At 38.7% G+C, this 16,981-nt stretch overlaps 1 protein-coding gene across 2 annotated transcripts in view; it reads right to left on the bottom strand.

Annotated features, from left to right (window-relative positions):
- LOC124133933 overlaps positions 1-9,901 on the bottom strand; it is a 63,992-nt gene extending 54,091 nt beyond the window's left edge. The window contains exon 1 of one of the 2 annotated variants that reach the window (XM_046498519.2): positions 9,784-9,901. The gene's annotated coding sequence lies outside the window, so the exon portion shown is untranslated. Of the gene's footprint in view, positions 1-1,675; positions 1,698-9,783 lie in introns of those variants that run through there. The other variant, XM_046498522.2, reaches the window with a different exon arrangement.
- Positions 9,902-16,981: the final 7,080 nt, after the last annotated feature.

The following is a 16,981-nucleotide window of genomic DNA, read 5'->3' as shown; positions in this document are numbered from 1 at the left end:
ATGGGTAATAAGTAGAATAACTTACTCAAAACTCAGAATTAAGGATAAGCCTACATCCAAGAATAAAAGTCCCTCGCCAAAGGCTGGGATTAACACAATTTATTCACTCGTAACAGTACAATGTGTGAAGCCCATTTTCCGGCATCCCCCAGCGTGATATTGCTGGAATATTGCTAAAAGTGGCGTAAAACCATACTCACTCACTCACTAGTAACAGATACTTTGTAAATTCCTTGTAGCTCGTTGGTTATTTACCAAGTAGGTTATACATGTGAAACACATATTTTCCCAAACATCACAATACTTATCATGCTTATGTAAGAAATGTTTCGTTTCAGAACCACACTATTCCATGCATACGATCTGAAAATACCTTCCAACATAAATTTTTTCTCATTTGATACAGTAGCCATGGTAGCCAAACAAATAATATTATCATTGTTATAACACGCCCATGGTTGAATATTACATCCAGCGCATACAAATTGAGAATGAACACAAATAATAAACAAAGAGTGTGGTTATTTGTATCCAATTTATACATGTTATGTCACATTTTGGTTTGTTTTGTTCGTTGTTTATTGCACACTCAGCAATATTCCAGCTATATGACAGCAGTCTGTAAGTAATCAAGTCTGGACAAAACTATCCAGTGATTGACATCATGAGCATCGATCCACGCAATTGGGATACGATGTCATGCATCAACCAAGCCAGTGAACCTGACCACCTGATCCCGTAAGCGTCGCCTCTTACGACGAGCAAAGTCACCTTATACAGCAAGCATGGGTTGCTGAAGACCTTTTCTACCCCCATACCCTGCCTTGGACCACCATACACTTGCTTTGGACCCCCATACCCTTCCTTGGACCCCCATACCCTTGCCTTGGACCCCCATACCCTTGCCTTGGACCCTCATACCCTTGCCTTGGACCCTCATACCCTGCCTTGGACCCCCATACCCTGCCTTGGACCCCCATACCCTGCCTTGGACCCCCATACCTTGCCTTGGACCCCTAAAGTACTACTGCAAGTCGGTCCCCTATAATTGAAAACAGATGGTTATGTTGAAACCTGGTAACTGGAATACTGTTCAAAGCTGTGCAAAACCCAAATCACTCACTAACTTTTAATATCAAACACAATACATTCTACCAGCAATAATGATTAGCACAAGAAAACAATATCCTAAAGATTATTAATCTTTTCTTTAAAAATGTTCAAATTCTAAAAACAAAATTACAAATCATAGAAGTTATGTCGAATTTACAATATATGCCACAAAAAGGTAAAATAGTTGTTCTCCACACGCCAATAGACAAATCATATTGCTCTTAATAGCAAACCAAGACTGTCTGAAAGACTATTTTAGAATGGTTGTACCTGCTAAATGCTGAATGTGCATGTGTTCTACTGCAGTTACTGCCAAGGGGGATGTAACAATATTGATCTGCTTGCTTGTGTAGTGACACAATCAATCGTTCACACAAACAACCATGGCCAATAGCAGAGTTAGAAATTAAGGGAGGGGTGCTGGGGTCCTTGTTCCTATCATCATGACATGCCTATAGTATTTGAATCAAGGGACACCCACGATCTTTCATTTTTAACATCAGGCCTATGACAAGGGACCCTACAACTGTGTGCTAATATTGAACATATACAAAACACTCACCTCCTGAAAAATAGCAGAGAATGATGTTTAGACTGCTGACAGCAATATTCCAGCTGTCCTCGTGATCATGGCTGCGTGTCAATACTTGAGCCTCAAAAATACAATGGTTGACAGCTTGAGCAATGAAACACGATTTTGCGGTACAATAATACACAATCGGCCATGATATCCTTTGACAACCAAGCCTAACTTCAGTCGTCTTTTACAACCAATGTTGGACACTCGGGATGTTTTCTTCCTGTAATACCCACAATTCACATTCAATAAAGCTTCCCCAATTTTATATCTGCAACAAAACTATCTGCCACAAAACTATCAACCACAAATATATATACAACATAGCAGGGATGGAAACTAGCACTCGAGCCAGCTCGGCACTAGTCCGCTAGCTTGAGCCAGTTTCCCTAATGTTAAAGGTGTCCTCAGGACTGGTAGAATTTCAACAATTTAGGGGATGTTCCTATATAATAACACTATTCAGGCCAGAAGACTTTCAACGTTAAGTTATATACCTGCAAAGTTACGTGAACTTTTTCCACACTTTATACACAGAATTATGGGTATGAAACGTACAACAGGTGGGTCCAAGCAGCTAGAGGAACAATTAATTTATTGTAACAGTCTAGTTACCCACACTCAAACGACAATTACCGTATTCGACGTAATAAGCGCCCATGGCAATATTTGCTAATATATTGAATAGTTTGTGAACAATCCCAGTTAGCACCCCTTCCGATTGATCAATGTACACAAGACCTATTTATTCGTGTATAATACGCACTCGTGTGTTATATGCACCCTTAATTATGGGCAATTAAATTCTGGAAAAAAACATCTGTCGTATATAATACACACAGACTTTTCTTTTGTATCATTTCAGGCTTTTAGCATAAACCACAAAATTTACAATCTCTCAACTCTGGTTTTTTTTCTCGCCAAAATTATATTCTAATAAGGGCCCCCCCCCTATTTCTAATTTTGCGAGCTCCCTGGGTGCTTATTACGTTGAATACGGTATACATATGGGGATGTGACAATTGATTCAGTTACATTTACTGACAGCAAGCACATTGTCAGTGATTCTTGTTTTAGTTATTACAATGCAGGTTGAGTAGCTACACATTTTGTGGACTTGTAAAATTTGTCTCAACCACTTGTGCAAAAATTGATACATAGTATTGGATCTTGTAAACTTAGTTCTATACTTGTAATAATAAAGCCCACTCGTCTCACATCAGTTTCAGAACATCATCCACAAGTTCCAGTTCTACAAAATAGTCCTGGCAAAAGAATTATTTACATGCTTTTTGTTTACTCAATATTATCGTAACCTTGACTTCTGCTGGCAACAAGTTCAAAATCTTCGACAAATATCTCCTGTAATGTTTCCTAGCATAGGCTAATCCTTCTCAAACAAAGGGAGATAACCCTAGACAAACGTCCTCTCTCGTACATTCTTGTTTCGCATCCAACAAACCTGATGCAGGACAATCTGCAAATATTTCGCGGATTTTGTTTTCTTTGAGGTCGACCATGAATAAAGCTGTCAATGGGCTCACACAGTCCCAACAAATTTGGATAACTCTTAAGACATGTGCTCAAATGATCGTTGCCTTTTTTCACCAACAGAGTCAACATTATTTTCATATAAAACAAACACAGTTTCTCCTCCACAGATCTTCCTGCATCCAGCAATGGCTGCCACGCTGAAGACAAGCAACTGAATATTGGAAAATGTAAGATTTCCATGCAGGCTACTGGACAATTACTTACTAGCCCTGGGGAAGAGGGACAACAGATAATTTAGGAGACTGAAGTATGAGTAAGAAGTGATGTTAAAGAAATATTTTCTTTCATATTTATTAACATAATCATCGTCTGATGTAGATTAATTTTAATTTTTTATTTTCTGACTTTGATTTTGTGACCAGTTGTGGACTTAAAGTGTTGGTGAAAAAAAGGTACACGAAAAATCCGGCAACTGGCAAAAGAGGCCCAGTTATTTAAGGTTCCGCTATTCACAGTGCAGAGTTGCATCAGAAACGCTGGTTCAAATCCAGGTCCGTAATTATGGTTCAAAGTTTGTCAGCGCCATTTCTTTACTCGTGGTTTCATTAAGGCATTAAATGTCAGATGCCTGCATATTTACGTTCTAGCATCTTTCTATGTACATGTACTTATCGGGTTGGAATCATCAAGAGGGTACAGATTTTCTGCCATCACTGAGCGCAATGGCAGTTAAAAAATCTTTACCAGTCTGGTTTCCAACTTGATAAGTCAATAAATACTTATATTTGAAGGCAAGTCTCTTAGGAAGTAAATCATGTCACATTTGTCATTAGATCATGATGCATGCACTTTTCTCGGCTACCTGTGAAGATCCGGGGTAGAACAGGTCTTCAGCAACCCATTCTTGCCGTAAAAGGCGACTATGCTTGTCGTAAGAGGCGACAAATGGGATCGGGTGGTTAGGCTCGCTGACTTGGTTGATGCATGTCATCGTATCCCAATTTCGTAGATTGATGCTCATGATGTCAATCACTGGATTGTCTGGTCCAGACTCAATTTTTTACAGTCTGCCGTCATATAGCTGGAATAGTGCTGAGTGCAGCTTTAAACAACGACAACAACTTTGCTAAAGCATATATAGTGTGATGCAGACCTCAGCTCTAGCAGCCTATAATCCATGCCCTTCTCAGCCCTAGAAGCCTATACTCTTGCCCTTTTCAGAATCTAGGTTTGTTAACACTACTAGATTTTAGTTCATGTACCTCCTATCCCACAACATGATGTTTATAAAAACAGGGATGGACATCCCCTTGGTCGGTTTGTCTGAGACTTTAAGAGGGACGAGTTATCCCAAATCTTGTTATTTTACACGAACCTGTAGTCCAAATTAAGCTGCAGACTTATGTTGGATATGACCAAAGGTGTAAACATGAACACTTAAGTCTACTGTCTACTGTGGAGGAGCGAGAGTGAATATGGTTTTACGCTGCTCTTGGCAATATTCCATCTGGGGACACCAGAAATGTGCTTCACATGTTGAACAGATTAGGGGAATTATCACACCAGACTGCGATAGACAAATGTTTAACAACTAGTCTACCCACGGACCTACATAACCGGTCTGTGCTCTACCAGCTGTGAAGGAGACTGTTCATCTTCAAGCTGTTAATGATTTATTCTGTTTGTAATAATTCCATGGCAAACAAATCAAACATCCAACTCCCTGTAGTCAATTTACTGCCTATCTATTGTTGAAAATCAATAAAGAATGTTCAAGTGTTTGTACACAGATCTACATTTTTTTTTCTCGACATGGGATCCCAGATACTCAGTAGGGTTTCTCCATAAATCAATATCAGACAGGTCATGCATATATGTCTTGACTTTTATTGAAAGACAGCCATTGTATAAAGCTATTTATGTCTGATCTATTTCAGTACTGACTCCCTTGCAGGTACAGTGAATTATATTATCATGAACATAAATTCATGAACTTGAATTCTGCCATGACTCAAGAAAATGGACCGCCTCCGTGGGCTTGTGGTAGAGCGTCCGCCCGGAGAGCGGAAGGTCCAGGGTTCAATCCCGGGCCGCGTCATACAAAAAGACGTTAAAAGATTGTACTTGTTGTTACCCTGTCTGGCGCTCGGCATTAAGGGGCTAAAACAAGGACTGGTCGGCTCGGAGTCAGTATACTGTGTCTGAGTGGGGTATTCATGTTAAACTGCGGCATGGTATCTCAGTGAGCTAGCACTATAAATCGGCATCAGTCCGGACTAGTACAAGCAGCCACACACACACATACACGTGCATGCACGTCGCTATATAAGTGCAATAATCTTGGACGCGACGTTAAACCCAATTTCACCTCATCTCAAGAAAATGCTTAATTCCACACTGATGGGTTTTCTTCCCGAGGGACCAACTCCATGACCTAGCAGTAGAGCGTCCGCCCGGAGAGCGGAAGGTCCGGGGTTGGATCCCCGGCCGCACATACCAAAAGATGTTTGAAAGATGGTACTTGTTGTTACCCTGCCTGGCGCTCGACATTAGAGACTAAAACAAGGACAGGTCGGCTCGGAGTCAGTATACTGTGTCTGAGTGGGGTATTCATGTTAAACTGCGGCATGGTATCTCGGTGGGCTAGCACTAAAAATTAGGCATGATCACTGATGCTCATGACATGGCCGAGCTCAATATGCACATGTGATAGGGGCTCAGGTGGAGAGGGAAAGTCAATAGACTGAATCAATAATCACTTCGGCCTCTCCCAGCCATGAATAATGAAACCTTGACAGGAACACCGGAAACATAAGCTTGTCGCTTATCACAGAGAGCACACAAAGTATCAAGTATCATGGCTATGTATTATGGCAGTCATTGGCATGATTTGTGTGATTTGATCCACAACATACAAATCTATCAGGGCTAGGTTTGCAACATCACATACACATGACTGAGACGGTGTAGATGTTTGTTGTTGTTACTGTTAGTGACACACTCAGCAATATTCCATCTATATGACATTGATATTTTCATGAGCGGCACACCCATAAGTAAAAATGACAACTTTATTTCACACAAATTAAATATTTTAATTTAATATTTTCAGAACATTATAGCATTTCATCCTAATGCCTTATTATTACATTGCTAAACATTGCAAGCAGCACATCTAATGTCAGTCTGTAGTGTTCACTGATATATTTCAGTAACTATTTGGCAAGTCTGACATGTTGAATTATTTGTGCAAGCCTTAGAAAAGAGAGTGTAATATCTCCAGGTTCATAGGAAGGCAAGCTAGACAGTATGCTAAGACCCTGAATCTGCCGCACATGACAATGCATCATGTTTACACTGTTTTGTCCATAGATCAACTATCTGTAACAATCAACACACTGATGCAAGGAATATGGCTCCTTAATCATGTTAATGTATCAACTGTTTGTAATGATTCATCAAAATACTGACATAAAGGAATATAGCAATAATGCAAGATCAGTTATTTATTTCTTTTTCGGGATTTATCTACACTTGCTTAGAGGCCAATATTCAGCCCCAAGTCCGCAGCAAATGTCATTTAAAATTCCGAAATTGGAATTATACATTTCCGAATTCATGTAGTAACTTATAACTACCGTATTCATCATAATAAGCGCCCCGCTCTAATAAGCGCCAACGTCGAGATTTGCTAATATATTGGCTAGTGAACAATCCCAATTAGCACCCCTTCCGACCCCTATTCCCATATAATACGCACCGGTTCCTCCCCCTATTTGCATATAATACGCACTCGTGTGTTATATGCACCCTTTATTATTGGCAATTAAATTCTGGAAAAAATATATCTGTCATACATCATCATTTCAGGCTGTCAGCATAAACCACGAAATTTATCTTTCAACTCCAAAATAATATTCTAATAAGAGCCCCCTATTTCTTATTTTTAGAGCGCCCTGGGCGCTTATTACGTCGAATACGGTAATTTTATGGCTTTGTAGAGGTAACCTGTATGTCACTGATGATTGGACCAATGTTCTAATGCGTGACTGCTATCTCAGAATACAATCTTAAAATACCTCTAAACATAAGAAATAAAAGAACAGACAGTAAACAGAGCTCCAGATAAGCTTTTGGTGTTGTGGGTATTTTAGCCATGCATTTTAAAATCATTGGGTATCAGTAATTCTATTTGGGTATTCAAATTTCTGTTACCCACTAGTTTTTACAGATGTGGGTATTTAAGTTAAATATTTAAAAACACTATTCATCTAGTCCCTGCAAACTGGTGTCGTGTGGGTTCGAGAGCTTTATAGGACGATACCACGATACTTCCACAAGAAAGTGTGAAGGCAAATGATCATGATGTAACTGTCATCGTGGAGTTTGGCAAGGTTGAAGGAATGCCTGTTTATAATTTAAAAATAAGTTGCTGATTTGCTAATTGAATACGCAGGGTTACTTCACAATATTTTGATGATACACACAAGTTTTATTTTTGTAGCGTATCTGTAATGTTCGTTGCATATTTGATACGCTTGGATTTTATTTTACTGCGTATTTCTGCATTTCTGATGCGTATTTTACGCAGATACGCAGCTTATCTGGAGCTCTGCAGTAAAGTTGGGGGTCTTTAGTCAGTGGTCATTAGTTTTTCAGCTTAGTCAGCAAACAACACATGCAAATATGATAACCTGTCAAGTTGAACCTAAAATGCAAAATCATCTCTATGCAAATGCAGATCATCATTCTATCTGTAGGGAAACATGGGGACTCGGGCTGGAACAAGTCCAAATTTACTACCCGGGTACCCACTGTAGGTCTCAAGAGATTGGTACAAAACATTCGATTGGAAATGTCAGGCCTCAAAGTTTAAATTTTTACTAAGTAACCATATGGCAGCTACAAGCAGTTTTTTTCCTGGTAGCCAGTGGTAAAATCAAGAAGTCAAGCCAATACTGTAGGTAGCCAAAAGCATTTGAAATTATCTTCTATCAAATAATTATTACATGTAGAAGTCATAGCACTACTCTTGGGATTGCATATTAGTGGAAACTGTACTTGAGTTTTGTTATTTGTGACTCAAACAAAGCTGCAATTAATGTTTCTAGATTACATAGGTATATCCTTGCTTATCCAATAAACTATCAACTAAGTAAAATACTAATTACATTAATATTTATGTGCTTCGGTTCATTGTTGACTTTAGGAGGAATTATTTGCGAGTACAATTAGTAGTAGACATAATTATTTTTGTGTCTACATATGTGTAGCAATAGAAGTTAATTGCCACAAGATATTTTTCAAGGTAGTCATTTGGCTACCTCTGGATTTTAGACAGTAGACAATTTGAAATTTAGGTCACATTGGCCACCATTTTAGTCATAACTTTGAGGCATGGAAACATTTGACCGTACTCCTGTCAAAATGTATTTAGATACACGTATAAACTGATCTGGTCATGCATACACTGATGTTGACTGAAGTTTTATCTTTATGCAAACATATAAAGTCAGAAGGAATGCAGAATAGTCAGAAAGAGTTGTGAACATTTGTTACTTATAGTGTAACCATAGAGTTTAAGATAATTTTTGCCATAAAACAATATAATCACGTGACTAACCATGGGTCCGGGTAGTGCTGTGGGTACCCGGGTCCTACTCAATACCCACCCGACCCTAGTACCCGAGTTACCCACCCCAGCCCTAATGGGGACACAGCTGGCTCTGCTTTAGCTTCATTACTACAATTTGTGTTTTGCAAATACCAAATAATGACTGGTTTTGTTCAGTCATTAGATATAGTTAAATGCAACTTTTATGAAATATTAGCAAGATTACAATAAAACAGTAAACTTTTAATTTAGGCTGAACAGTTTTTTATGGCCACTTTCATTAATCTTTTCCAAATTAGATTTGACTCATCTTACATCTATATCAATTTATTTAGTTGTTTTACACTTAACAATATAGTGCATCTGGAATCTCTTCTATATAAACACAAGCATGTATTTTGATTTGCATACATCCATGAGTGAACAGTACTAGTGTTCTCTGACAGGGTTAATGTGTTTGTCATTGTATTCTTTTTGACAGTACATCATCCTGACTGGATATCTTTCATTTCATATAACTGGTAATACAGGCATTGAAATGAAAATGATCAAGTTTTTCATTTTGAGAAATTTTTCGAAAGTTTTTTTCATAAATGTAACATTTTGTTTTCTGTTATAATGATTAGCCTCTTAATGGCAGTAGATCTAGATTCTTCTATGTCCTAAATTACTGATTATGATATATAATACTATAACAGAATTGACATTTCATTGCGATCTGTCCATCAAGAGTATCACAGTCACTCTTCCCGGATAGTCAATATCACCTGAGTCCAGCATCCACCCAAGTAGGTCATTGGTAGGCTTTTCTCATCTCATCCGTCGGGCATTCCGAAAAGGTGACAGGTGCTCTTTAATTTTACTTTACTGATTCCAGCCACCCCACATCTGCGCACACTTACATGAACGAACTGAATCTGTCGTTGGCATAACACGTCAAACCATACACGAAAATACGGAACGGAAAACAATATTACCGACTTACCTTATCTCGTCCCGATAACAAGGTCTTCTTACTGTAGCTTCTCGGCCATTCCATATCTCGGGACATATCGAGTGATTCCGTGCTCTCTCGAGTACTCTCGGCTTCAATCAAGGACGATAACTCTAATCTTGTTGCCAGGTCAAACAATTATTAAAAAGGCGTTACTGTGTGTTACTGTGTGATTCAACAATGGCGTTTGTTAATATTCACTCGGGTGCATAACATATATAGCTATATATATATATATATAGTTCTGGAAAATTCAAAATAAATGATTACTATCATATATCCTAGAGGTTTCTTGACTTCATGATCGTGAACTATTTCTCATTTCCGCCTCAGATTTGCGGGAATATTATTAAGGCAATCCGGGTTTTTTTTCTGTGTTTCCCATCTCCAATCCGCCCTGAATTTTTCATTCTGACGTGATATAAATAATAACAAGGTTTTCATATCAATTTTCCCCGCCGCTGTGGAAATGTATGCCACGATGTGACAACAAAAACTACTACATTGCACTCCATGAAAAACCAGATCACATTCTATGGGCGGCCATTTGATAAACAAACATTTGACCGAATGGCCGCCCATACGCATTCAACATTCTTCAGTTATATTTATTAATAATTCGTTTCCGAAGCAAAGCAACTCGATCTACGTCATAAATTAATTTAAAGACTGGGGCCAAGTTTTCTAAACTTTAAAATGTCATAAAATAGTTTACACAATTAGCGAAAAACAGTTTTTATTTATTTATTTCCGCCCGTTCGCCCTCTTGCTGGTTGAGGTTGGATATGGGAAACATTATTAGTTATGGTGTCTTTAGTTGCCCCCGTTTACGGTGTCTTATAAGGTAACCGAGACCAATGTTTTTCTCCTAACCTAATATGACACGGCAATTACAGACACCTCAACGTATTTATTATGCTGAAAGGTCTACACTATCTAGTATTGTTATCGCACATGTCATGTCAAAATGAAAACTTGACACTAATAAATGACAGGGCCAGTACATATGTTGCCGATACTTCGCACTCAGACCCGTGAAGATCCGGGGTAGAAAAGATCTTCAGTAACCTACGTTTGCCGTAAAGGGCGACTATGCTTGTCGTAAGGGGCGACTCACGGAATCGGCTGGTCGTGCTCGCTGACTTGGTGGATGCATGTCATCGTATCCCAATTGCGTGGATCGATGCTCATGATGTCAATCACTGGTTTGTCTGGTCCAGACTCGATTATTTACAGACCATCGTCACATAGCTGTGATAGTGCTGAGTGCGGCGTTAAAGGGGAAGTTTACACGCAAGAATCACTTTCTTTGTTATTTTAAACAAAACGCAATTTTGGAATTAGTTAGTATCAGTGTTAGAAAATATACACTCATTTTTCTCACAGTGAAAGTACGAAACTCGCAATAAGTGTGACCATGTCATGCCGTTATGAGGCCTTCATTTTCCGAGCTAAACAGGCCTGAGGTATCACCCTTAGATGATGACGTAATTGGTGCCTATTTAACTGGGTCCCTGTCTTGTCACAACGCAAAAGATATCAAGTACCAATTTATGGTGAGACAACATGACATCCGATACATTGCCTGATCCGAAGAGGTTCCATCAAGAAATCGCAAAACTATAAGCTTATGAACCAACACGAGCATGTTTCGCGGTATGGAAACGATGAAAATCAAGTTTAAACAAACAAACTACGCACAAAATGTGAACGCTTAAACAATCACTATATAGCTATAACGGATAGAATTATTAAAATGCCTGCATGTTATCAGAAATATGCGGGCCACTCTAACATAATAGCAGCTATGTGACGTCATTTTTTGTGACGTCATCCTATTAATGTAACTCAGTGACTAGACTGGTCCCGGATCATCGCTGCTCTTGCTCTGCTTTCGCAGGAACGAACGGGAACCAGTCTACCCAGTGACCTCCGTTGTGAGGTAATTTAAACATTCCGAGTTTAATCGGCTTGTTCCGCTGTGTATATGATAAGTGTATGCCGAGGAGCACAATGTCTTTCGTCATTTTCTGGAAAGTGAACGTTGTGCGATAATTGCGCTCGCGAATCACTGTGTCAACCTCGGACTATAAAATTACGCAGAGATGTAAAATGTTAACTTTCCTGTCTGGTGATGTGGTGTAAATGTAGCTGCAAATATTAAACCGATTTGAAAAAGAGACACTGCTTAGTGTTGTCTGAGATTGTGGTATGCCTTCTCACTGAGGTCTTGTATGTTGTAACCTTGATGAAACAACTTTTGAGCAAAAGTCGTATTACGCTCGTTGAAATATTTATAGAAAGAGTATCTTCGATTGTACCTAGGAGGTTGTGAAAATAGACACCAAAGGCTGTTGGAATATTGCTCGACATGAAGGGAAAGTTGAAGTTATCCCTCTTGTCATACAATCTTGTGGAGAGTATTTTGTCTCTTTAAACCTTTATGCACAGATGTAAATATGAAACAGATGAGGCGGTTTCACTGGTCTCCTTTATTTCTAGTTCAGGTGGGTAAACCAATGGAAGGGACACTGGCTATTTGGCTGAAGGCATATAAACAAAATGATTTTACGGCACTTCTGTCATTTCTTGCTCTGTCTGAAAGGCCACGCGTGCACACGGAGACCCGCATATGGATGCGGTGTATGGTCTTTGACACAAATCGACAGTACCGTAATAGAAAATAGTTTGCCAACCTATAGACAAACTGGCGAATCCGTTTGACCCTTTCACAGTACAGGTGCGGTCGGGTAACCTAGAGGTTAAAGCGTTCGCTCGTCACGCGGAAGACCAGGGTTCGATTCCCGACATGCAGTGTGCGAGCTTAGCCTCAATTTTGTAATTGATATCTTTTCCCGTAAAAACCAAGCCTCGTTCTCAAGTGCGACCTACAAACAGTAAATACAATTTGCTAGCAGATGACATATTCACTCTATAGTCTCTGTCAACTGGAGTTTTTAAACAGAGGTTTCTACTGAAACAACTTTTTTGTACTTTTATTAGCTTTCCATGTTACAAAATATATTCACTGGATATTAATGCTTTTCACCTGGATAATAAGGTTTATTCATTTCATGATGAGGATCATCTTTTTTTAAATTGTCCCAACTGTATGCATACCTGACAAGGACGACATTGGCTACCATTATGTTACGATGTCTTACATTTTTCTCAGGAGGAATGCCATTATTTTTTCTTTTGTTTCTATTTTTTCTGACTTGTTGGATGGCATAAATGCACATATATTCACAAGATGCAAAATTCTACTAGCGTTTAAACTTCTATATAATATTAATGCATACACAAGCCTTATTGGTATAAATGTACTCTTGATATTTTCCACTTGAAAATTCATTAGTTATAGAGGTGCCAGAATTCCAATATGTTCATACCTTTCTTGACAAATCTCCAGTGGTGTCACTTGGAAGTCGCATCATGATAAATAGTTAGTAAGAGACTGGTATTCCAAGTGAGTTCCAAGAAAATAACAGTTGAAACACACAATTTAGCCATGACCGAGCATAAAAATGCAATAGCCAAGGTATAATCCAAAAGTAATCGTCCACCACAACAGTAAAAGAAGTATACTGCTACAGCAGACGATAGGTTTGAGCCAATCATTTTACTGATAGAGGTCACGTGACTAAACTCTTGACAACTTCCGGTGGTGTGAAGGGTTACTTTCCCTAATTAAAACTAACAAACCAATACATATTTGAGATTTAAGTTCTGATTTATTTAAGTGCAAATGTCTGTTCAGTGTGATAACACTGACAAACTATGTCCAGACAGCTTAAGACAGAAAGAACCAAATGTCAAACACCACAACCTGTAAACCATCAGTTTAGACCCCTGACACACAAATTAGTCCCTCAATGACATATCAGTCAACTCAAATTTAAACAAACGGTGTTAAACTGCCCTAAAGTAACATATCTGTCACAAGAATGTGATGCTATCAGTAAGGTGCCAGATTTATTTATGTTTCTGGCCGCTCTGTGTGGGACTTCTTGGTCACTTCGAGGGGGAAACTGAGGACTGTCTTTTATCCAATTAAAAACATGTTTACATTTGTAGCTCCTCCTGTTTTAAGTTGGATATAGTAAGCTTAGTGATCAGTGATTGCAGGAAACATAGGAATTGGCCCCTCCTCCCTTTAAGATAGATGGAACCCATATTTTTGTGAATGACTTCTACCCTGTGAGAGAATATTTTGAGGTCACGTGACTTCAATAAACATGTTCTCACAGCCACTACAGTGCATGGATGGGTTATATTTAGGTATTATTTTGGTAATTGACATATGTGGAAATGGGAAATATATGAAAACATTACATGTACATATAGGATTTGTAATAAAAGGTTTATATGAGGTAGGTGTAGAGCCCAGGATTTTTCACTTCCTGTGACAGGGGCTGTGACGTCACTATGGGGCCTTTAGCATTGAATCTATTTATAACCTGTGTGAAAGCGAGGCTTGGTTTTCATCTATAAGCGGTAACATAGCCTGAGCTCGCACACTGATGGGTACAACGTGTGAAGCCCATTTCAGGTGTCCCCCGACGTGATATTGCTGGAATATTGCTAAAAGCGGCGTAAAACCATACTCACTCACTTCGCAGAACAATTCTTTAAATTCGATTGTTTACCGCTAGGTAGTTTATAAACAATGCGTGGACAAATTTGATTTCTTCCCATCAGCCTACCATCACCTTATCAACTACAATGGCAATGTATCAGTATTGTATAACAGACACTGTAACTACACATCGCAATCAAAGCCGCCTTGTTACACGCTTGTTCCGTAGGTTTTATCCCCTGTCATATATACCTTATCACAAGTTGTCAGCTAGTGAAACAATATTGGTTGTCATCGGACCCGTGAAGATCCGGGGTAGAATAGGTTTTCAGCAACCCATGCATGGGCGGATACAGCTTTTTTGAAAATAGGGGGGTGCACAATTAAAATCTTTTTATTGTCTTTGGTGGTAATTTATACAGAAATAAAGATTTTTTTTCGAAATAAAAGGGGGGGTGCACAACCCCACACCCACCCCTCTGTATCCGCCCATGCCATGCTTGCCGTAAAAGGCGGCTGTGCTTGTTGTAAGAGGCGATTTTAACATGGTGGAATGTAGTAAAAATTCATGGCAAGTGGAAGTATATATATCCTTGTCGTAAGAGATGACTAACGTGATCGGGTGGTCAGGCTCGCTGACTTGGTGGATGCATGTCATCGTATCCCAACTGCGTGGATCGATGCTCATGATGTCTATCACTGGATAGTCTGGTCCATACTCGATTATTTAAAGACCGCCGTCATATAGCTGGAAAACTGCTGAGCCCGGCGTTGAACAACAAACAAACAAAACAAACAAGTTGTCAGCGTTTGTTGTTTCCGTTTATATCTGTGTATATGTATAATCTCAACTATATACCATGTCCTACCCAGTTCTTGATCACGTGTTTTAACAAAAGTTCTAGCGCCTGTAAAGACACGTCGCATTGAACTAATAAAGGTGATGAACTCCATAATTCAAATGTTTATACATGTAGATAACTGAAGTGTCCGTAACCTACTTAAAGCTACATAAGAAACAAAAACTCTGTGTTCCCAGCGAAGCAGTGTACTATATATATAAACACAGGAATGTGTACATATTTTGCGCTGAAACATTCTCCATCTCAGAGCCAAAGGTCGCATTGATAGGATAACATTAGGAGTCTAGAGGCTTAGGCAGATTGGCCGCCGTGGCGAGTTTGACACCATTAGATTTTTGTTTGCTACACGACAAACCGACAGACAGACAGATATATTTTTTAATGTCTCATTTGTAACACAAATTTACAACCAATCGCTTAGCAATTTATGGGAGACACTAAAACAATCAAAATTCATATAAGATAGGTCTATACATTATTTATTTAAAATACCCCGTCTTAAAGTTAAGATGCAGTGGCAGGCTTTGGAAGCGTCAAAGATCAGTAATGAGCTGGACCAAATAGTAAGGAACTGGTCGTCATTTTGTAAATCTAAAAAAAACGCGGATTTTACTGTTACAACAGCAAACAAGTCATGACGTATAGAACTGTATACAGGACATTCCAATAAAACATGTTTTTCATCTTCCACGCAGTTTTTTACAATTAAAACGCAATCTCTCATTAAAAGAAACATTTTCATAACGCCCTGTTTCAATACGTAATGGTGTTACACCACATCGGAATTTGGCAAGTGCGCTTCTGTGAGCCCTGAGTAAAAACTGTTTATAATTTCTTTAATTTCGCAACTTAAAGTTACAGCAATTAAAGCAGTTGTTATCCATACATTGTGTCTACTTTGTCTTCTAATGTCTATCAAACAATTCATGGGTTGAATTTAATTATCTCGACCGGAGATCATATACTGTAGGTACATGTCGATTACTGCATTGTATATAAGATCCCCAGTGAACGAGGAAGAAATTGTCAGTGCATAGCATGTGAGGTAGCAACTTCAGTAATATCTTATTATGTGAAGTAGGAAAGATAGACACTAAAACTGTAATAGTTCATTAAGGAGGGGGTGCTGTAGGGGAATGAAATGATTCAGGCTAAAACATTCAATTATAACCCTATGAGTGAGTGAGTTAAAGTTTAACGTCACATCGGCAATAGTTCAGCCATATCGTGACGATATAACCCTATGGGTGTCTAACGCTAAACTTTGGTGTAAACCAATATTGTGTTATCAAATTGCATTGTGCACGAGTTGACTTGAATTACGTACGGTAGTCGTGCTGACTGATGAGTCAACAATAACTTAATAAATTAATGCACGGAAAGAAATGTGAAATAGGTAAGCCCAATTTGGAGTACAGGTCTCGTTGTGTACGAGTTTTCAAACAAAAAGTGCCACTAGAGATTCAAATAATTACACAAGTAAACATTGCATACTTAGTCGCCTATGTAAACAACAAAATAATCTGGACCAATAGATCTATTACTGCGTATGCCAACCAGGTGCTTATATGCGGACGTCCAAACAAAAGCAGTCCCCAACAACTGAACTTATATGACTATCAATTAAATAAGAGCTGCTTCTTTATTCCATATATTATGAAATGATATGTTTTGATTTGTTTTACATATAATTTAAATTCTAAACGTAAATTGTCAAGTATTCGGAATATACCGCATTTCTAGCAGT

The sequence above is a fragment of the Haliotis rufescens genome, unplaced genomic scaffold, assembly GCF_023055435.1.
Source record: "Haliotis rufescens isolate VD_foot unplaced genomic scaffold, xgHalRufe1.0.p SCAF_17, whole genome shotgun sequence".
Classification (NCBI taxonomy): Eukaryota; Metazoa; Mollusca; class Gastropoda; order Lepetellida; family Haliotidae; genus Haliotis; species Haliotis rufescens.
The sequence above is the reverse complement of the archived record's forward strand: the minus strand, read 5'-3'. Positions and strand labels throughout refer to the sequence as shown.